Here is a 17,895-nt window from a genome sequence, read left to right as displayed (position 1 = left end):
CCTCAGCAGTTGCATGCTATAAAAGCATACATCGACAGTGGAGCTATTGGAAATTACATAGACCGTGAATTGGCTTCCAGGATTAAGCTTCCTCTCCGCCCGAAAGTAACCCAAGATGTCATTACTACAGTAGATGGAACCGAAATAGCCTCAGGGCCTGTAACGCATTCCACTGTTGAAGTGACACTGGTGGGTCAGGATGGACATCGGGAAGCAATCGTGTTTGATGTGATCAAGGCCCCACAATTTCAAGTAATTCTTGGAATTCCTTGGTTAGAAACACATAATCCCAGAATTGACTGGCGAGCAAAGAAGATAAGTTTTCCTGATTGTGAACCACCTTGTTATCCAAGAAATCCAGCTATGGGTCTAGCCTCAGCAACTTCCAACCCTGTACAGTTACCGTCAGAATACCAAGAATTTCAAGACGTTTTTCAGAAAGAACAGGCTAACACGTTACCTCCCCATCGGTCTTATGATTGCCAAATCGATCTGGTACCCAATGCTCAACTACCTTGTAGTAGGATTTATGCTCTTACGGAACCTGAGAACCTGCATTTGCGTCAGTATTTAGATCAGTACCTAGCCAATGGTTTTATTCGCCCGTCCAAGTCTCCTGTCTCTTCAGCTCTGTTCTTCGTGCTGAAAAAAGAGGGCGACCTTAGAACGTGTATAGACTATCGCGCCCTAAATCAAATAACGATTAAGAATCGTTATCCTCTGCCCTTGATCCCTGAGCTTATCGACCAGGTGAAAGACGCTTGTGTGTACACCAAGTTAGAGCTCCGAGGAGCTTATCACCTGGTGCGTATAAAAGAACGCAACGAATGGAAGACTGCATTCCGCACCAAGTTTGGGCTCTTCGAATATCAAGTGATGCCCTTCGGTTTGTGCAATACACCTGCCGCCTTTCAGTACTTTATGAATGATGTTCTTCGGGAACTTATCGATGTCTGTGTCATTGTTTACATTGACGACATCCTGGTGTACTCTTCTTCAGAATCTGAGCACAGAAAACATGTTAGGGCAGTTCTTGAGAAATTGCGCCAGCACAGATTATTTGCAAAACCCGAAAAATGCGTTTTTCATACCACAGAAGTTGAGTTTCTCGGATTCATCCTGACACCTCAAGGAGTCCGAATGGACTCGCGAAAGGTGGACACCATCCTCAAATGGCCATCTCCTAGCTCGGTGAAGGGAGTTCAGAGCATGCTCGGCTTTGCCAATTTCTATCGAAGATTCATCCCGGAATTTTCCCGAACAGTCCAACCCATCACAGCTCTCCTAAAGAAAAACAAACGCTTCGAATGGACTCTTGAGGCCGAACAAGCCTTTCAGGACCTGAAAACCAAATTCACCTCTGCACCTGTATTGAAGCACCCGCACCCAGATCTCCCGTACATTGTGGAAACCGACGCATCCAGTTCGGCCATGGGAGCTGTCCTGTCGCAAAGAGACCCAAAAACTAACCAACTACACCCGGTGGCCTTTTGGTCCAGAACATTTTCTCCTCCTGAAATCAACTACGCAATTACCGATAAAGAGTTACTGGCCATCAAATCTGCTTTCAAGGCTTGGCGTCACTACCTTCTCGGGGCAAGACACACCATCACCGTAATTACGGACCACAGAAACTTACAGTATTTAAAGACGGCCAAAGCTCAATCTTCACGACAACTCCGATGGGCTCTATTCTTTGCGGAATTTGATTTTTTAATTACCTATCGCCCTGGCTGCAAGAATGGAAAAGCGGACGCCTTATCCCGGATTGGCATGGAGGAACCTAATTCGAGCTTAGAACCTGTGCCCATCATACCTGAGCAAAGAATCTTAGGCTTAACTTCATTGCAAACTATTGAGGACATCCAAACACAAGTAAAACAACTTCTAGACTCTTCAACCTTACTGGAATGGAGTCAAAAGGGTCCTCATTACACCGTTAAGGATGACTTACCCTACTTCCAGGAGCGGTTGTTTCTGCCAAGTAAAGAATTGCAAGAACTTGTTATTGCCCATCATCATGAATCTTTAATGGAAGGACACCCTGGTATCGCTAAAACGGAGGAAAAAATCAAACGCCACTTCTGGTGGCCTTCTTGGAGAAAAGACATAAAGTCTTTTGTTCTGTCTTGCGGAATTTGCGCCCAAAACAAAGCTCAAAAGAAAAGGCCAGCCGGCCTACTTCAACCCTTGGATATTCCACCGGCACCATGGCACACCCTGTCAATGGACTTTATAACTGACCTGCCTCCTTGTGGGGGTTACAACACAATCCTTGTAATTGTGGACCTATTCTCCAAAATGGCCCACTTTATCCCTTTAAAAGGTTTGCCTTCAGCTTCCACCTTGGCCAAGGAATTCTTGGAGAATATAGTTCGCATACATGGTTTCCCTTCCGTATTAGTCTCGGATCGTGGAAGTCAATTTATCTCCCATTTTTGGAAGAAGTGTTGCCGATTAGCACAAATAGATGTGCGGTTATCCACCAGCCACCACCCCCAGACCGACAGACAAACCGAGAGAACCAATCAGACTCTCGAGCAATATCTTCGGTGCATGTTACACCAATCTGAGTTGAATTGGAAAGACATTCTTTGGATCGCAGAATATGCAGACAACAACTCAGTGCATCTGGAACCGGACAAACCCCTTTTTATACTTTGTATGGTCACCATCCTCGGACCTCTGACCTAGATCCACCTCTGACCCTGGAAATGCCCGCAGTAAATCATCTGCATTCCACAATAACCCGAGCTTTCAAAGAAGCTGCAAGTCATTTACAGCAAGCCAAGAAAAAGTATAAAGAAAACACTGATTTGCACCGAAGTAAAACTCCTCCCTACCAAGTAGGAGACCAGGTATGGCTAGCAACTAGGCGTCCTCTGCTTCATTGGACCAAAGAAAGGGAGAAGTAGATTTCTTCAACAAACAGGTAATTGGCAATACCTTGTTGGAGAAATCAGAAATGAATTTGCGATAAAAATTCGCTAGCCCGAGGAATCTTTGGATTTCCTTTACTGAAGTCGGACTTGGCCACTGTAAGATGGCTTCTACCTTCCGAGGGTCCATCTGAATTCCCTCGGCAGACAAGATAAACCCAAGATAAGGAACCTTAGCTACCTGGAAAACACACCTGTCTGGATTAGCCTTTAGATGGGCATCCTTAAGTCTTTGGACAACTTGATGAAGATGTTGTGCATGTAATTCCGGGGATTTAGAAAACACTAGAATGTCGTCCAAGTAGATGATGGTACAGTTATACAACAAGTCAGAAAAGGTGCGGTCCATAAATCACTGGAAAACCGATGGAGCGTTTACCAGACCGAACGGCATCACCCTATACTCAAAGTGGCCGAAGGGGGTCCTAAAGGCAGTCTTCCATTCATCGCCGGATCGAATGCGTAGCAAATGGTAGGCTCTTCGAAGGTCGATCTTGGAGAATACAGTGGCCCCTTGTACGGCTTCTAATATATCCTTAATCAACGGCATCGGGTACGGATCTCTAATGGTGATGCTGTTCAGACCTCGGTAGTCGATGCAGGGTCTTAGTTCTACAGAATCTTTTTTGGGCACAAAAAACAAGGATGTCCCAGCAGGAGAACGTGAAGGTTGAATGAGACCGTTTTGGAGATTGGAGTCAAAGTATTTCTTGAGGACTTCTTTTTCCTTCAGAGAAAGGGAGAACATTCGCCCAAACGGAACTAGGGCCTCTGGGGGCAGATCAATGGCGCAGTCCTCAGGTCTATGTGGAGGTAATTCTTGGACTTCTTGGTCTTGGAAAACTTCACTATACTGAGCCAGGTCGATGGGAATGGTATGAATTCCCAAGATATCAGTTGTTGGACAGAATTCAGAGATGGCTTGGACAGTGGCATAGTTGGTCTCCGGGAGACATTTCCTCAAACAATAATCAGAAGAAAAAGACATCTGATTGGTTTTCCAGTTTATGGTAGGATTGTGTTTGCGTAGCCATGATACCCCTAGTATGACCGGGAAATGGGCAGCTCTTATTAGGTCAACTGGATAGTCTCTGTACTTCATAGTCATGGGCAGAGTGGTATGGGTAATCAGACCAGAACTTAAGGGCTTGCCATCAACTCCTTCCACCTTCTGGTCTTCATCTTTCTCTAGTCGTTCTATGCCAGATTGGTTAGCCCACATGATGTCCATGAAACATCCTGCTGCTCCGCAGTCCAGTAAAGCTAGGCTTTATCATAAGTTCTTTGATGAAGGGTGAGCTGAACTGCCAGAACCATGAGACGGGTGTCCTCTGTGGATGAGATGGATGTTATCGACATTGAGACGTAGGGACCAGGAAATCCCCCTCGGTAACTTGTCCCCACTAGTTCCGAGGTGGGGCGTTTCCCGACTGTCGTGGAGGTACTTCTGGACAGTCACGTAACAGGTGCTGGTTAGAACCACAATACAGACACAAATTATTGTCCTTTCTTCTCCTTCGTTCATCAGACGAAAGGGGCCCCCGGGTAGTACCTATCTGCATGGGTTCATCCTTGGTTTGATGGGTGGAGGAGGCAGTGGGTAGACAAGGCTCGGAGAGAATAGGCGTGAATCGACCTCTTCGTTTTTCTGAACGTCTCTCGGAAAGGCGGAAATCCAATTGCAGAACGGTAGACCACAATTCCGACAAGGTTGCAGGTCTGGGCATGCGTGCCAATTCATCTTTCAGTTCTTCTCTGAGGCCACGACGGAAAATGGTGTATTGAGCCGCCTCTTGCCACCCGGTATCAGCGGCGACCCTCTTAAAACGGGAAATGTAGGATAGCAAATCTGAGTTACCCTGACGGATGTCAAGCAACTGCTCACTGGCTATCAAGGCTGTTTCTTGTCTCTCAAAGGCTTCTTTGAATTGTGCCGTAAAACCACTATAGTCTTGCAGCAGTGGGCTAGCACTGGTTACTAATGGGGTAGCCCATGCCAGTGCATTTCCAGTAAGGTTGGAAATGAGAAACCCTATGCGGGCATTATCGGAGGCATATGTCTGGGGTCTGAAAGTAAAATGTATTATACATGCCTCCATGAATTCTTTGAACTTCTGTGGAGAGCCGTCGTATTTACCCGATGCCAGGGACATAGGGGGTAATTCTGCACGTGCTCTTTCTTGGTTATCAATACGTTGCTTTAGGGCCGCATTCTCTACCTTGACAGTTTGTAGTTCCTGTGTGAGATTATGTACCGCAGCAAGCAACTCCTGTATCTGTTCAGCTGTAGCCATTGTAGGATCATTTAGGCGTTGCAATCTATCATGAATGTCAGGCTGATCACTCAATTCGTCGGAACCAGAATTGTCTTTATGCAGAACCCACTCCTCCTCACCTGATTCTTCAGTAGGCTCCTCGCGTCTTCGCCCCTTTTTTCTTGTGGATTTCTTTTTTGAGAAGAGATATGGTCTTCCGCGGTTAGAAGCCACCCTGTTCCCCCTAGTAAACCAGGGAAACAAGGGACACCCTTTCCGCAGAAGCCGTAGGAGAGGAAAAAAGTGTATGCTAAAAAAAACCTCTTGTATTTCGACCTTGATGTGGAGCAAGGTTAACCAGACAAGTTGTTTCTCCAGGTATCCGAAGGAGAGGATGTTCCGGGTTGAAGAGGATCGCAGAGACCGCAGAGGATCACGTGAATGCCTAGCTGAAAGGGGAAATGGTAAGAGAAGAATGCCGGAAGAGCGGCGGTAGGCCGGGGAGAGGATGAATGGAAGCGGAGACCGAAAAGGAAGGAGAGAGCAAGTAAGAGGTCAGAACGGAGGAAGAATAATAGACCCGTAAAGAAAGGGAAAGGAAACAGGTAAGCACGGAAGAAGGTAAGCACAAAAAGAGGAGGACCGAGGCACCGGGAAAAGAAAGCAGGACGAGGAGAGAGGGAAACGGGAGAGGAGGCAAAGAGCAGATAGACAAAGGAAATAGCGAAGGTCCAAGGAGGGAAAGGGCACCAGAAGGAGAAAAGCTAAGAAAGAAGGCAGAAAGGGACTATAACCAGCAAAAAACCGGTCAAGCAGCGGGCAAGGAACTGGAGAGTGAGCGCTAGCGAAACTGAGCGAAAAAGCTTCAGTTGCAACGCGCCGGGCAAAACAAAGAGGCGTGGTTAAGAGCGAAACCAGGAAGAGGCCGGAAAAAGACTAGAGCGTAGCAACAGGAAATGGGGAAAAAAGTGGAACAATCAATGGCGGCGGAGTTGCCATTGGCTTCTCAGACTCCAACGGAATCTCCTTGCAAACGGCATGACACCTTGAGGGGGGGTACTGTCATGATGCCTACCTCCAAGGAGCCAGGTCCGACCCAGCAACCCCAGAAGCAGGCATCATTTCCCCCAGGGGAGTGCCAGCGGGCCCAAGCTGGGGCCCTTTGGACGCAGTCCTGACGCCAGGCTCATGTTGGACCCCTGTCCTGGCGCCTTAGGCGCCAGGCTCATAAAGCTAGACATGTGTTCAAGTGTTTTAATGTGCACTTACCTGATGCAGACCATGCTGCTACATCCAGGCCCTCTTGAGGCCTGAATGGAACTACCTTACCTGTGGGACTACTTTCCACCCGGGTGTGGTCGGGGAAGGATACATACCTGATCGGTGGAAGGATACACACTTGGAACTTCTCCCAAAGCTATTTAAACCACACCCGATCAGCAACTCACGCTTCGCGTTGTTCTGCTCCTCGCAGCTGGACGCTCACCGTGTCAGCTCCTGCATCTGGACCTCAGCCACGCCTGTCAGTATCCAAGGTCACCTGCAAAGGGAGACAAAAGACCTTACCTGCTAAATCAGCACCACGGAGACATCACACCGACGATCCTGAAAAGGAAGACATTATTTTTAAAAGCATTTTGCTACGATCGCTGCAACGCTGCATTTCTCTCACCTATCCTGGACGCCTCCATCTTCAGCAGCGATCATCCGGATCCACAGCCACTTCCCAGAGCCTAGAGAGAAAAAGACAAGAACAAGGTGAGAGAAGGAAAGGAATAGGAAAAGCTCAGTTTCCTTCTAAGACTTACCTGTTGGGTCATTCCCATTTCATTTTGGGTCTTGCCGCTTCCAGGCATTTTCCGGACCCCAGCCCCTATGGGGAAAAATGACAAAGACATTGAATGAGCGAATGCAAAGACATTACCCGAGCGCTCATCCAGAACTTACCTGTCATTTACTGGAACTGCACGTTTCACTTCGGGTCGGCGCCATATCTCCGGCATTCCGAACCCCGGCCCCTAAGGGGAAAAAGACATAAGCATTAGCGCTTGCTGCAACAAGACAATGAACATTATTTTTAAGCTTGGACTTTTGAACTTGCAGCAGAACTTTTACAGCGCCTTACCTGAATAGTCAAGCTTACCTGAACTCCCATCAATCCTCAATCCAGTGAAGTAACTGGGTTTCAACGCGCCCCTGCATCAGAAGCAGGATGGAGAACTCATCCTTCCTGACCCTAAGGTGAGACTTCACGGGGAATCGTGGAAGGGTATCGTGGAGGGTTGGAAGAGAGTGGGAGGCTTGAGCATAACTCAGTCAGTAGGTAATACTCCCTTTTCACGCACAGGGGAATATTCCTGCGAGCCAGAGAATCCAGAGTAGAGGGGCCCTTCCTGTCCATCTTCAGAGTCCTGCGCTTCACCATTGAAGAAGCATCAGCACTCGAAGCCAGACCTGCGCCTCCGTGGGAATCAGGTGAGCGTTACAACATCCAGGGGAAAGTGTATATCCTGCCTGGGGAGGCAAGGTCTCAGGCTTTGAGCTGGTTGCATGATTCTTTGGTCGCAACCCATCGTGGCCAGCAGAAGACACTGGAACTCCTGCATCAGTGGTCCTGGTGGCCTTCAATGTCATCAACCATATCGATTTGTGCGCTGTCTGTGCTCAGGCTAAATCCTCTCATGGTAAACCTGTGGGATTATTGCAAGACGGCCCGTACGGTACAAACCCTGGCATTTGATTTCAATGGACTTTATCATGGAATTGCCAAAAATATGGGGGTTTGATACGGTATGGGTAGTGGTGGACTACTTCACTAAAATGGCGCGTTTCATACCTTGTGCTGGTCTCCCAACCGCTTCAGTCCTGTCTGGGCTGTTCCTGAAACACATATATCGTTCAATTGGGCTTCCTGCGGTCATAGTCTCGGATAGAGGCACCGAATTTACGTCTCACTTATGGAGGGCTCTTACTGCTTCTTTCATGATAGACGATAGGTTCTCCACTTCCCACCATCCACAAACTGATGGCCAGACTGAACACTTGAATGCAACATTGGAACAGTATCTATGATGTCTATGTCTGCAGTTCCAGAAATCATGGCTAGAGGTACTTCATTTGGCTATGTTTGCTTACAATAATTTGCTGCATACAGCTACGGGGGCTTCCACATTTTGCACAATGTACGGTTTTCATCCTCGCTCTCTCCCATTCGAGCCTGTTCCTCCTGCCTACAACCCTGCCACTTTCTCACCTAAGGAGGTCCTTTCCCCACTCCCCAAGTCTCCTCCACCCAGGTGATACGCCGTTGCATATCCACCCCCAGGGTTGGGATCCAAAAGCCATGGTCTTTCCCTGGCCACCCAAGAGGAGGATAAAGGGGGAAAAGAAGTGAGGACATTTTCAGGTTGATCACACACCTTGAAAGAAACCCTTTGTCAGATGCCCATTTTAAAAGTAAGCGATTCTTAAAAGACTACATTCTGCAAATGGATGCCTCTTTAGTGGGACTAGGAGCTGTCCTTTCCCAAGATCATGACGGCCTGGAATATTCCATATGCTACATCAGTAGAAAGTTATTCCTCAGTGAGAAAAACTATTCAGTTATAGAACTCAAGGCGCTTGCCATCAAATGGGCCATTACACACCAGATATATTATCTGTTGGGGTGAAAATTCAGACTAGTCACGGATCATTCACCTCTAGTATGGCTAAGCCAACAAAAAGAGAGTTGTGCAGTGGTGTTTGGATCTTCAACCGTATTGTTTCACCATGGAACATCGGAAAGGTTGAGATCAGGCAAATGCTGACTTCCTTTCTCGGTTCCCCTGTGAAACTGTTATGCTCACCTGGTCTCCACAGGCGTGCCGAACAGAACTGGATGGTCCGATGTTGAATGGCTCCTCATGCCCCCTCTGATTCTCTCTTCCGTCATTAAAACAGGTTTGCCTAGAAGGTTAAACAAAATGTTACCCAACCGTAAGGGGGAGGGCCAAATCCCGCCTCCCGTGGCCTTCCTGTGCACCCCTCTGCTATGTCTCACCTTTGCGTTATGAATGGCAGACTCTCCATCCTGCGACTGTATGAAGCGAAATTCTTCCCAGGAACTTTGAGCTGGATTCCAAGGTAAGTTTCACACCAGCGTTATGCGATAAGTCTTTACATGCGGTATTGATCTTCTGCGTAACCAACCTGCTGTTTCTTTTGTATTCTGCAGGTGCTGTATCTCCGGAGGTCGCATGGTGGTGCCTTGCAGGACCGATAGGAAATGCCGCCTTCAGGTGAGTAGTAGCGCTGCGTAAGAGTTAAATGTCCAATGAGGCCTTTCTCCAATGCGCAGCTAACCTGATGTTTTCTTTGTGTTCAACAGGTGCGGCAGCTCCGGAGCGGCGATCGAGTGATGGTGGTGATGAAGTGATGGTGCTTCGATGGATCGCTGAGATGAGCAGCCCTGTGGTGAGTATTAGCGTCTCGCAGGATAGCAATGTAGTTTACGTGGTCTGCGCGGCTAACCTGATGTCTTTTCCTTTTCAGCTCAGCAGAACGGAAACTCCAGAGCGATCGAGATGGAGCATCAGGTAGGAGCCTTGCTCTGTTTTCTCCTCTCTCTTCCTTCCTTTGCAGGTACCTCGTGAAGAACTGGACGGGCGTGGCTAAGACAGGCCTGAAGTTAACAGACACGGTGAGTGTTACGCTGCAAGAGTGCAGAATAACGCAAAGCGTGTTCTGTTCTGAGGGGGTGGTTTATATAGCTTTCAAGAAGTAGTTCCCAGGTAAAGTAGTCCCTCCAACCACACCTTAGCAAGTAGTCCCTCAGGTAAAGTAGTCCCTTCAGCCTGCCTCACACTGGTCTGTACATGGTTCTCACCCTTTGAAACCTGCCTTATTTGTGATGGCAGCATGAGTCCAGCATGAGACCAAGTCCAGGAAGCCCTTATGGAATACTTTGGGGCCTTAAAGGTCCCCATGGGTGCCAATAACCTGGGCAGGTTGGTCTGTTCCTGATGTCTGGGGGCAAGTACTGTGACAGAAACATCCAGATCCAACCCGCATAGTGGAAGGGTATGTGAGAAACCTGAGGGTTTCCTCACTTCTTTTACCCATGTATCCTCATCTCGGGTGGCCAGGGAAAGGCCATCGCTCTTGGATTCTGACCCTGGGGGTGGATATGTGAGGGAGGATCACCTGGGTGGAGGAGACTTGGGGAGTGGGGATGAAGTGCCCTTAGGTGACATTCCAACAACAGGCCTAGGTTGAAAACCTAGTGAGAACTAATTGTGTTCCCTAATCATTAACAGTCTTATGTAACACGAAAACAACGGTTCAGTGGGAGAACAACTTATTGTGATTTTTACTATGCTATGGCTCAAAGGAGAGGGTAAAGAAACAAAGACCTGACTGTCCCTAGTGGAAGAACACCCTATCCCTGACAGGAGTGCCTGGCCATAGAGCAACAGACGGTGCACTGCCTATTTATTAGGGATAGGTGAGAAGGAAACTGTCCCTCAGCCTTATTGTTCAATTCCAAAACAACACATAGTTTGCATAGTTAAAAATGAAACTATAGAAAAGGACCATTTGCGTTGTGTGTGTAATTTGGCAGGCAGGACTAAATATTAGATCTTGTCTGGATCAAAAATGACCTGAAGGGTTGCTCAAAAAACTGGGTATTTAGTACTCCTTTTATTCACCCTAAGCGATATTGGCATCCAAAGCACAATTGGTCAATTCTATTGTTTCATTGCTAAAATACCCATACCCTCTGGGTAATCTTAAGAACTCACCACCCGTGAGTAGGTCTAAATAGTGAAGAGTATAGTATCCCTTTGTATATTTGGGATATCTAGAGGTGGTACGGAAACACACGTGACCAATGGTCGTCCGGTTTTGATGGCTGATTGAATTGAAAGCCATCTTCTTCAAGACCACTAATTTGTCAATTCTGAATCCAATTCAGGCATACGTGTGTGTATACCAGGTCTGGCGGGTTCATCCGTCCCCTATATAAAGACAAAAAGGATGGGGGGAGGAAAGAAGGGAAAAATGCAGGATATAAATCCCTTGTTGACCTTATTCCAAGTGTGCAAATAACACAGACAGTGGCATTGTTTTTAAATTATGGTGGCAATATGTGCAAGGCTAGGCTGGCTGGTTGATGCTGTATGGAAAAACCACATAATGTGCTGCTAAGAAGAAAGGGCAGTGAGGGGAGGGGGGGGGAGTGAGCACTCCATGCAGGTGCAGAGGAGTGGGGAGTGAAACAATAACCCAAAAGCTCATGTAATCACTTAAAAAGGCTTTGCACGTAGGGGAGGGAAAGCAAAGTCAAAGGGAATTTTAACTCACCCTCCCGTTCAGCGAAGGATGCTGATAAGAGTTTGTAAAAGGCAGCGCTTGAGCGACGTACAAGTGCTCCTAGCAATTAGATAGCTGGTGAGCACAGATCTGCATATGAGAAACAACAACAATGGGTGTGCAGATCGTGTCTACCGGCATACCACAATCTAATACAATCAGTTTGCTACACTCAGCTTGAGCCAGGTTGCAATGTGACCGCAGATGGTCATCCGCTTACCTCGCTGTTTTCTGCAGCAAGTCATCTCCTGGGATAGCGCTGGACAACTATCCTCGGGAGTCGCGGACAGTGTGTAAAATATGTTCCACGTACGTCACAAGGGCGTGGTTTCAGTATGGCAAAGGGCGTGTGGTTTTTTGAATGCCATAGAAAAATGAAAAATGATAAATGATGGCGGTGCTCAAATGCATTTTCGTGCATCGCCTGAGCTTTAAACCCTAAGAGGTTCAAAACACCTTATGTGCATGCACTGGTGGGCAGTGACTTTGTATGGTCCCACATTTATCATCTAATAGGATGAGAGGTCATACCTCGATGTGGGTGGGAACCTCAGTTTGTCTAGCAATGGTTGCTGTGTTCATAGCAACCAGCAAAGAATGTCAATTGTGCTAAATGTCGGGGTGGGGAGGAGGTGGGGACGGAGGAAAGAGGGGGAAAAGAGGGGACCTCCTCAGTCATTGATGGTTGCAAACTCCGTCCTGCATAGACCCCAAGTTAGTGATGGAAAGAAACAACCAGTGGGCGCTAGAGGCGCAACATTTGCATATCTGTTGGTGGCGGGATGCCTAGCTTAACGCGGTATAACTGCCAGTTCCTGCCACTGGATTAATTCATTAAGACCATTCTGACACGTGTCCAAACAAAATATCCAGGATTGTTCTCTCCTCAGCAGTATATTGTGATAGTTGCCTCCTCTTTTTGGACCAAACAAAATATCCAGGATTGTTCTCTCCTCAGCAGTATATTGTGATAGTTGCCTTCTCTTTTTGGACACTTCACCTTTTTCTGTGATTGTCCATTTGAAGGCTTCAGGGGAGTGTGATTTGGATAGAAATGGGCCACAAGAAGGGCAGTTAATTTACCAGCCCTCAAACAGGATTTATGTTCATCATGCGTTTCTTAACTTCCCGTCTAGTCATCCCGATGTAATTGAGGTGACACGGTGTCAGGGATGGCACTCTATTAAGAGTGGCACAGGACACCCAAAAAGGGTTTGGGTGGTTGTGCCTAAATAAAGTGGACAGAGAAGCACACACACAGCTGAAAGGAAAGAGAACGAAGAGTAGGCAAGAGTAGCAAGGAAAGGTACAGAATGAATTCCCTCTTGGGGTGTATGCAGATATAGGAAAAGAGTATTCCACGAACCTTAGGAAATACTCAAGCCTTCTGCACAGTTTGCTATAACAGAGGCCCACGCTGTTTGCTCATGACTTGGAACAGCAGCTATGGGTGTCTGTAATGTAGAAACGAGACAAGGGAAGGGGCAGAGGTTGACTGATGGGAACCAACAGACAAGCTCTGTACAAAAGGGTCTACAAACATGACAAGAGAAGATACTTACAGACAAATCCAGGAAAAGGAGGTTGATAGCAAACTAGCAGAAGGAAATGAAGGGAAGGTCGTGTAACAGGATAGGATAGCAGAGGACAGTAAGGAACAAGGTTGAGAGCTCAGAGGAGCAGGAAAGCAATGAGCAAGCCCACAGGAGCAGGGCTGTAAGGTAGAGAGCCCGGAGGGAAAGGGCTTAGGGCAGCAGAGTAAAGCAGGCTGCACGGCAAGGAACCCAGAAGGACCGGGCAGCAAGGAGTGAGCCCTGAGGGGCAGGGCCGCTGACCGTAGAAGGTTGCAGAGGACTATAGAGGGCTGCTAGGCCGAGAACCCAGCGGAAAAAGGTAGGTAGTAAGCAGCGGAGCGTGATCAGCTGCAAAGTAGGAAGCCCAGAGGACAAGGGCTGTAGGCAGCTGGAGTGAGGCAGGCTGCAGAGCAGGGAGCCCAGAGGACAAGGGCTGAGACTGGAACGCAGCAGAGCGTGATCAGCTGCAATGTAGAAAGCCCGGTAGGGCAAGGGCGGAGGCTGGAAGGCAGCAGAGCGTGATCGGCTGCAATGTGGAGAGCCCGGCAGGGCAAGGGCGGAGGCTGGAAGGCAGCAGAGCGTGATCAGCTGCAATGTAGAAAGCCCGGTAGGGCAAGGGCGGAGGCTGGAAGGCAGCAGAGCGTGATCGGCTGCAATGTGGAGAGCCCGGAGGAGCAGGGCTGTGAGGAAGAGAGCCTGGAAGGCTATGGCTGTAGGCAGCGAAGAGTAACAGGCTGCAAGGCAGGAAGCCCAGAGGAGCTGGACTGAGGCAGGGAGTCCAGAAGGCTAGGGCTGTAGGCAGCAGGGTGTAGCAAGCTGCAAGGCAGGGTCCAAGCAGGAGTGATGGTAAACAGCATACAAAGATCCGTAGAAAGACACGAAAGGTGGAGGAAGGTCTCTCAATGCAAGAGGCCGAGCCACTGCAGGCAGCAGCCTTTTATACTGCCTAGCCCAGCACAGAGGCAGGCTAATTGGTTCCACCTGGCTAAGCACACCTGCAGACAATCGGCCACCTCCCTCTCTGTTCCTGAGTTGGTGGAAGCAAAGCCAATCCCTAGGGCTTCTGGGGGGTGTAGTTCCTTTGATGACCAATAGGAACAGCCAGGAATCGATGCTTATAGCCAAGTGCATTGTGGTATGCGTAGTTTGTTGGAAAAAATAATAAAGCACCAAAGTCTCGCAAATGGGAAATAAAGTCCCCAAAGTAAATATAGATTGATCCAAAAGTCTGTTGTAAATAAATGATAAACAAATAGTCCATATTGAGCGCAAATGGATGCGCCCATGGCGCAGGCATGACACACGGACATGTGATCATATAGGCGACACCTTTAGAGTTGCAGTTTGTGAAAGTTTTTTGCACCTAAGCAGGTTTCCATCCTATATCTATTTGGGTGCTTCTTTTCATTTGGGAGCACATAGTGCATGAGCCGCAGGGGGAATGCCCTGTGGGTGGACTAGTATTCCATAGTGTGTTCTGAATTTATACATTTTCTGGGTCGCAGTGTGGAAGTGTTTTCACCAGCCTGTCTCTGAGGTTCTGTCCTCTTTTTAGTGCATAGTGCGGCAAAGTTAGATTTGCTTTGCCTGTGTTGAGGATAGGCCACAACTTTTTGACTTCTCTTTTGATTTTATTAAGCAAGGGTGAATAGCTAACAATAATAAATGAGATCCCAAAAATTGAATCTTTTATAAAGGACTCTACTGCTATGCTTAACCTCCTCAACACCCGGGAGTTCAATCCAGGTGAAGACTGGCTTGTAACTATGCACATAGAGTCCTTATATACTCAAATTCCACAACAGGAGCCTCTATCAATTGTCCAGAGACTGTTGGAATCCGGCATTGATCTACATGACGTACCACCAGGGTTTATCAGTGAATTGGCAGAGATAGCCCTTACAAAGAACTTTTTCCTTTTCGATGATACATTTTACCAGCAGATATCTGGAACAGCAATGGGGGCCACTTTTGCCCCAAGTTTGGCAAACCTTTATGTTGACTTTTTCGAACAGAGCCACATCTATCCCGCAACCAATCCATTCAGGTAGAAGCTGACAGTCTGGCGAAGATATATTGATGACATCTTCTCAATATTCCAGGGGATCTAAAGATGCATCCTTTTCCATCAGTGGCTCAATTAACAGAACCACAATCTTAACTTTACGTTAGATATGGACTTTTCTAGACCTCAGAATCACAGCACATGATGGGGGCCTTATCTTTAAAGTCTATAAAATAAATCACAGTCCGCAATTCCTTGCTGTGTTACTCTAGCTATCATCCACAGACACTTAAAGACAACCTCCCTTTTGGACAATTTCTGCACTATCGGAGATTGCCAAAACCTAATCCTAAAGGTAGTCGACTTCTCAAAGTAGTTTGTGTTACAGACGGATGTCTCCCTTACAGGGTTAGGAGCTGTCCTGTCCCAAATTTGCGACAGACTAGAACACCCCATACTATACACAAGTCGCAAGTTATTCCCACATGAGAAAAACTACTCTCTGGTGGAACTAGAGTGCCTAGCCATCAAATGGGCCATTATCCATCTCAGGTAGTATCTATTAGGAAGAAAGTTCACTCTGGTTACTGACCACTCACCCTTAGTCTGGATTAGCCAATGCAAAGAGTCCAATCCTCGGGTCATGCAATGGTTTCTAGACCTACAACCCTTTTGTTTCACGGTGGAGCACCAGAAAGGAAAAGACCAGGGAAACGTGGATTTTCTTTCCCGGTTCCCCTGTGAAACAAATGTGGCTACATAGCATGAAGGAAGGGTATGCGAGATACCTGAAGGAGTCTCCCTAGCAAGTCCCGGGGATCTGTCATCCAGCTGGCCAGGACACGGCCATAACTATTGGATCCAGTTCCTTGGGGTGGACCAGTGAGGGAGGATCACCTGAATTGGGGGGTCCTCTGGGAGTGGGACACCGACGGGTGACTAGCGGTTTACCCGTTCCTTTGACACCTTTTCCCCATCCTCTCATGTAGGACATTTCAAACCTCTGCCCCCCCCTTTCCAACACAAACACTTTCGCAAAACATTAAAGGACAACGGACTAACACCAGAGCCGTTTACCTGACATGTCCCAATGCAATGGTCTCGGAAAGTTAGGCAATTGATCAGAATCACACACACCTAACAGCCCTTTCCCTTCTCCACAGGGATAAAAGGTGGAGCCAGAGAGCACAGTACAAGCATTGCAGACAGCACGACACAACGGCTAATCAGGCACGGCCGTTCAAACGAAGGAGAAAGGCAGCAGGAACTGAGAGGGTGGCAAGGAGATAAGTGGCCTTGCCCTTTTCATCCCAGACCCACAGAACCTTTGAGGAAGAGAGCCTAAGACCGCGAACAACAGAACAAGTGTCTTGCAACAGATGTCAACGGTACACAGGGCAAGCCTACGCCAATAAACAGGAGCGAGAGAAACTCCTGCGACCGTGGTATCGGCCTTGACTCCAATGAAGAGGATAGCCAAGTGGTTCATCACAGCCGGTGAGTCGAGGGGAGAGCCGATAACAATGGGCTGTGTTAATTGATAATTGTAAAGTGCCAAGTTTGGAACCAAGTTCAAGGAATTATGAAATAACTGTAAAGTGTTAAGGGGTGACCAGCTGCATAGGGAAACCACGTGGGTGCTAACTCAAGAGACTCTGGTCGATTCTGATCTGAGAGAAACTACAGATACTAGCAGGCCATAGGAGAGCCTTCAGAATAGGTCAAAGTGGTCATACTGGGGGTCAAGCAAAATCCTGTACAATCGAAGGACTTTGATCTACAAACTAAGTGAAAGAAAGGGAAGCGGGACCCACAGGAGAGGAAACCAGGGAAGCGAATCCCAAGAGGGGCAAAGTCTAAAGTCCCAAGAAACAGAGTGTTGACTGACGTAAAACCAGACAGAGGGATGTCCACTTTGAACTGTTTGAAAAGTCATTGGGCCTCATTACGACCCAGGCGGTAAGGGGTTTACGGCAGCGTAAACAGCGCCGACCCTTACCGCCTGAGTACGAGGTCCCTTAGCGCCATGGCGGATTTAACACCTGCTTTTAGCAGGTGTTAAAATCCATGGCGCTAAGGGACCATGGAGTTAATTACGCCACCGTAATTTACGGTGGCGTAATTAACGCCTTCCCCACTCCCATTATGCCCTATGGGGAAAAAATGGGAATGGGGAAGGGTAAATGGGGATTGGGGACTTACCGCCCCGCCAAGGTCGGAATGGGGCGGTAAGTCCGCCAACCACCATGGCGTAAACGTAGTTTACGCCATGGTGGTAAAGTCACGCCCCAGGCGGTAACTTACCGCCTGGGTCGTAATGAGGGCCATTGACAAAACAAGGGAAGTGAATCCCACTAAAGAGAGGAGAAAAGATTCAGCACCCAGAAGAGGGGGAGCCAGAGGTGAAGACATCACCCTACATGAAACTGTGGTAAACAGTAGAGAAGGGTCAGTGTCCAGAAGAGGGGGACCCAGGAATGAACCCATGACCCGCCGAACATTGCAAAGAAAACTTCATTTGTTTGTTAAAAGTTTTGTTTTTGTTAGTTAAAGACCTTAGGTCCTCGAAGGCAAGAGACTTTCAAGTGAAGCAAGACTTGGCAATCGACGGACCTGAAAGCTGCCATTAGAACTGTCGTCTCATGCTGTAGAAGCCCGAAACTGTACTGTGCTCCAAGCTCCCAGCTTACCACGCACTCAAAACGTGGGGAAGGGAGAGCCAGCCTACCGCATCCTGACATAGTATTTGAGAACACCCTTTCTTGTAT

The sequence above is a fragment of the Ambystoma mexicanum genome, chromosome 2q (assembly GCF_040938575.1).
Source record: "Ambystoma mexicanum isolate Mex_15411 chromosome 2q, UKY_AmexF1_1, whole genome shotgun sequence".
NCBI lineage: Eukaryota > Metazoa > Chordata > Amphibia > Caudata > Ambystomatidae > Ambystoma > Ambystoma mexicanum.
Note: the sequence above shows the minus strand (reverse complement) of the source record.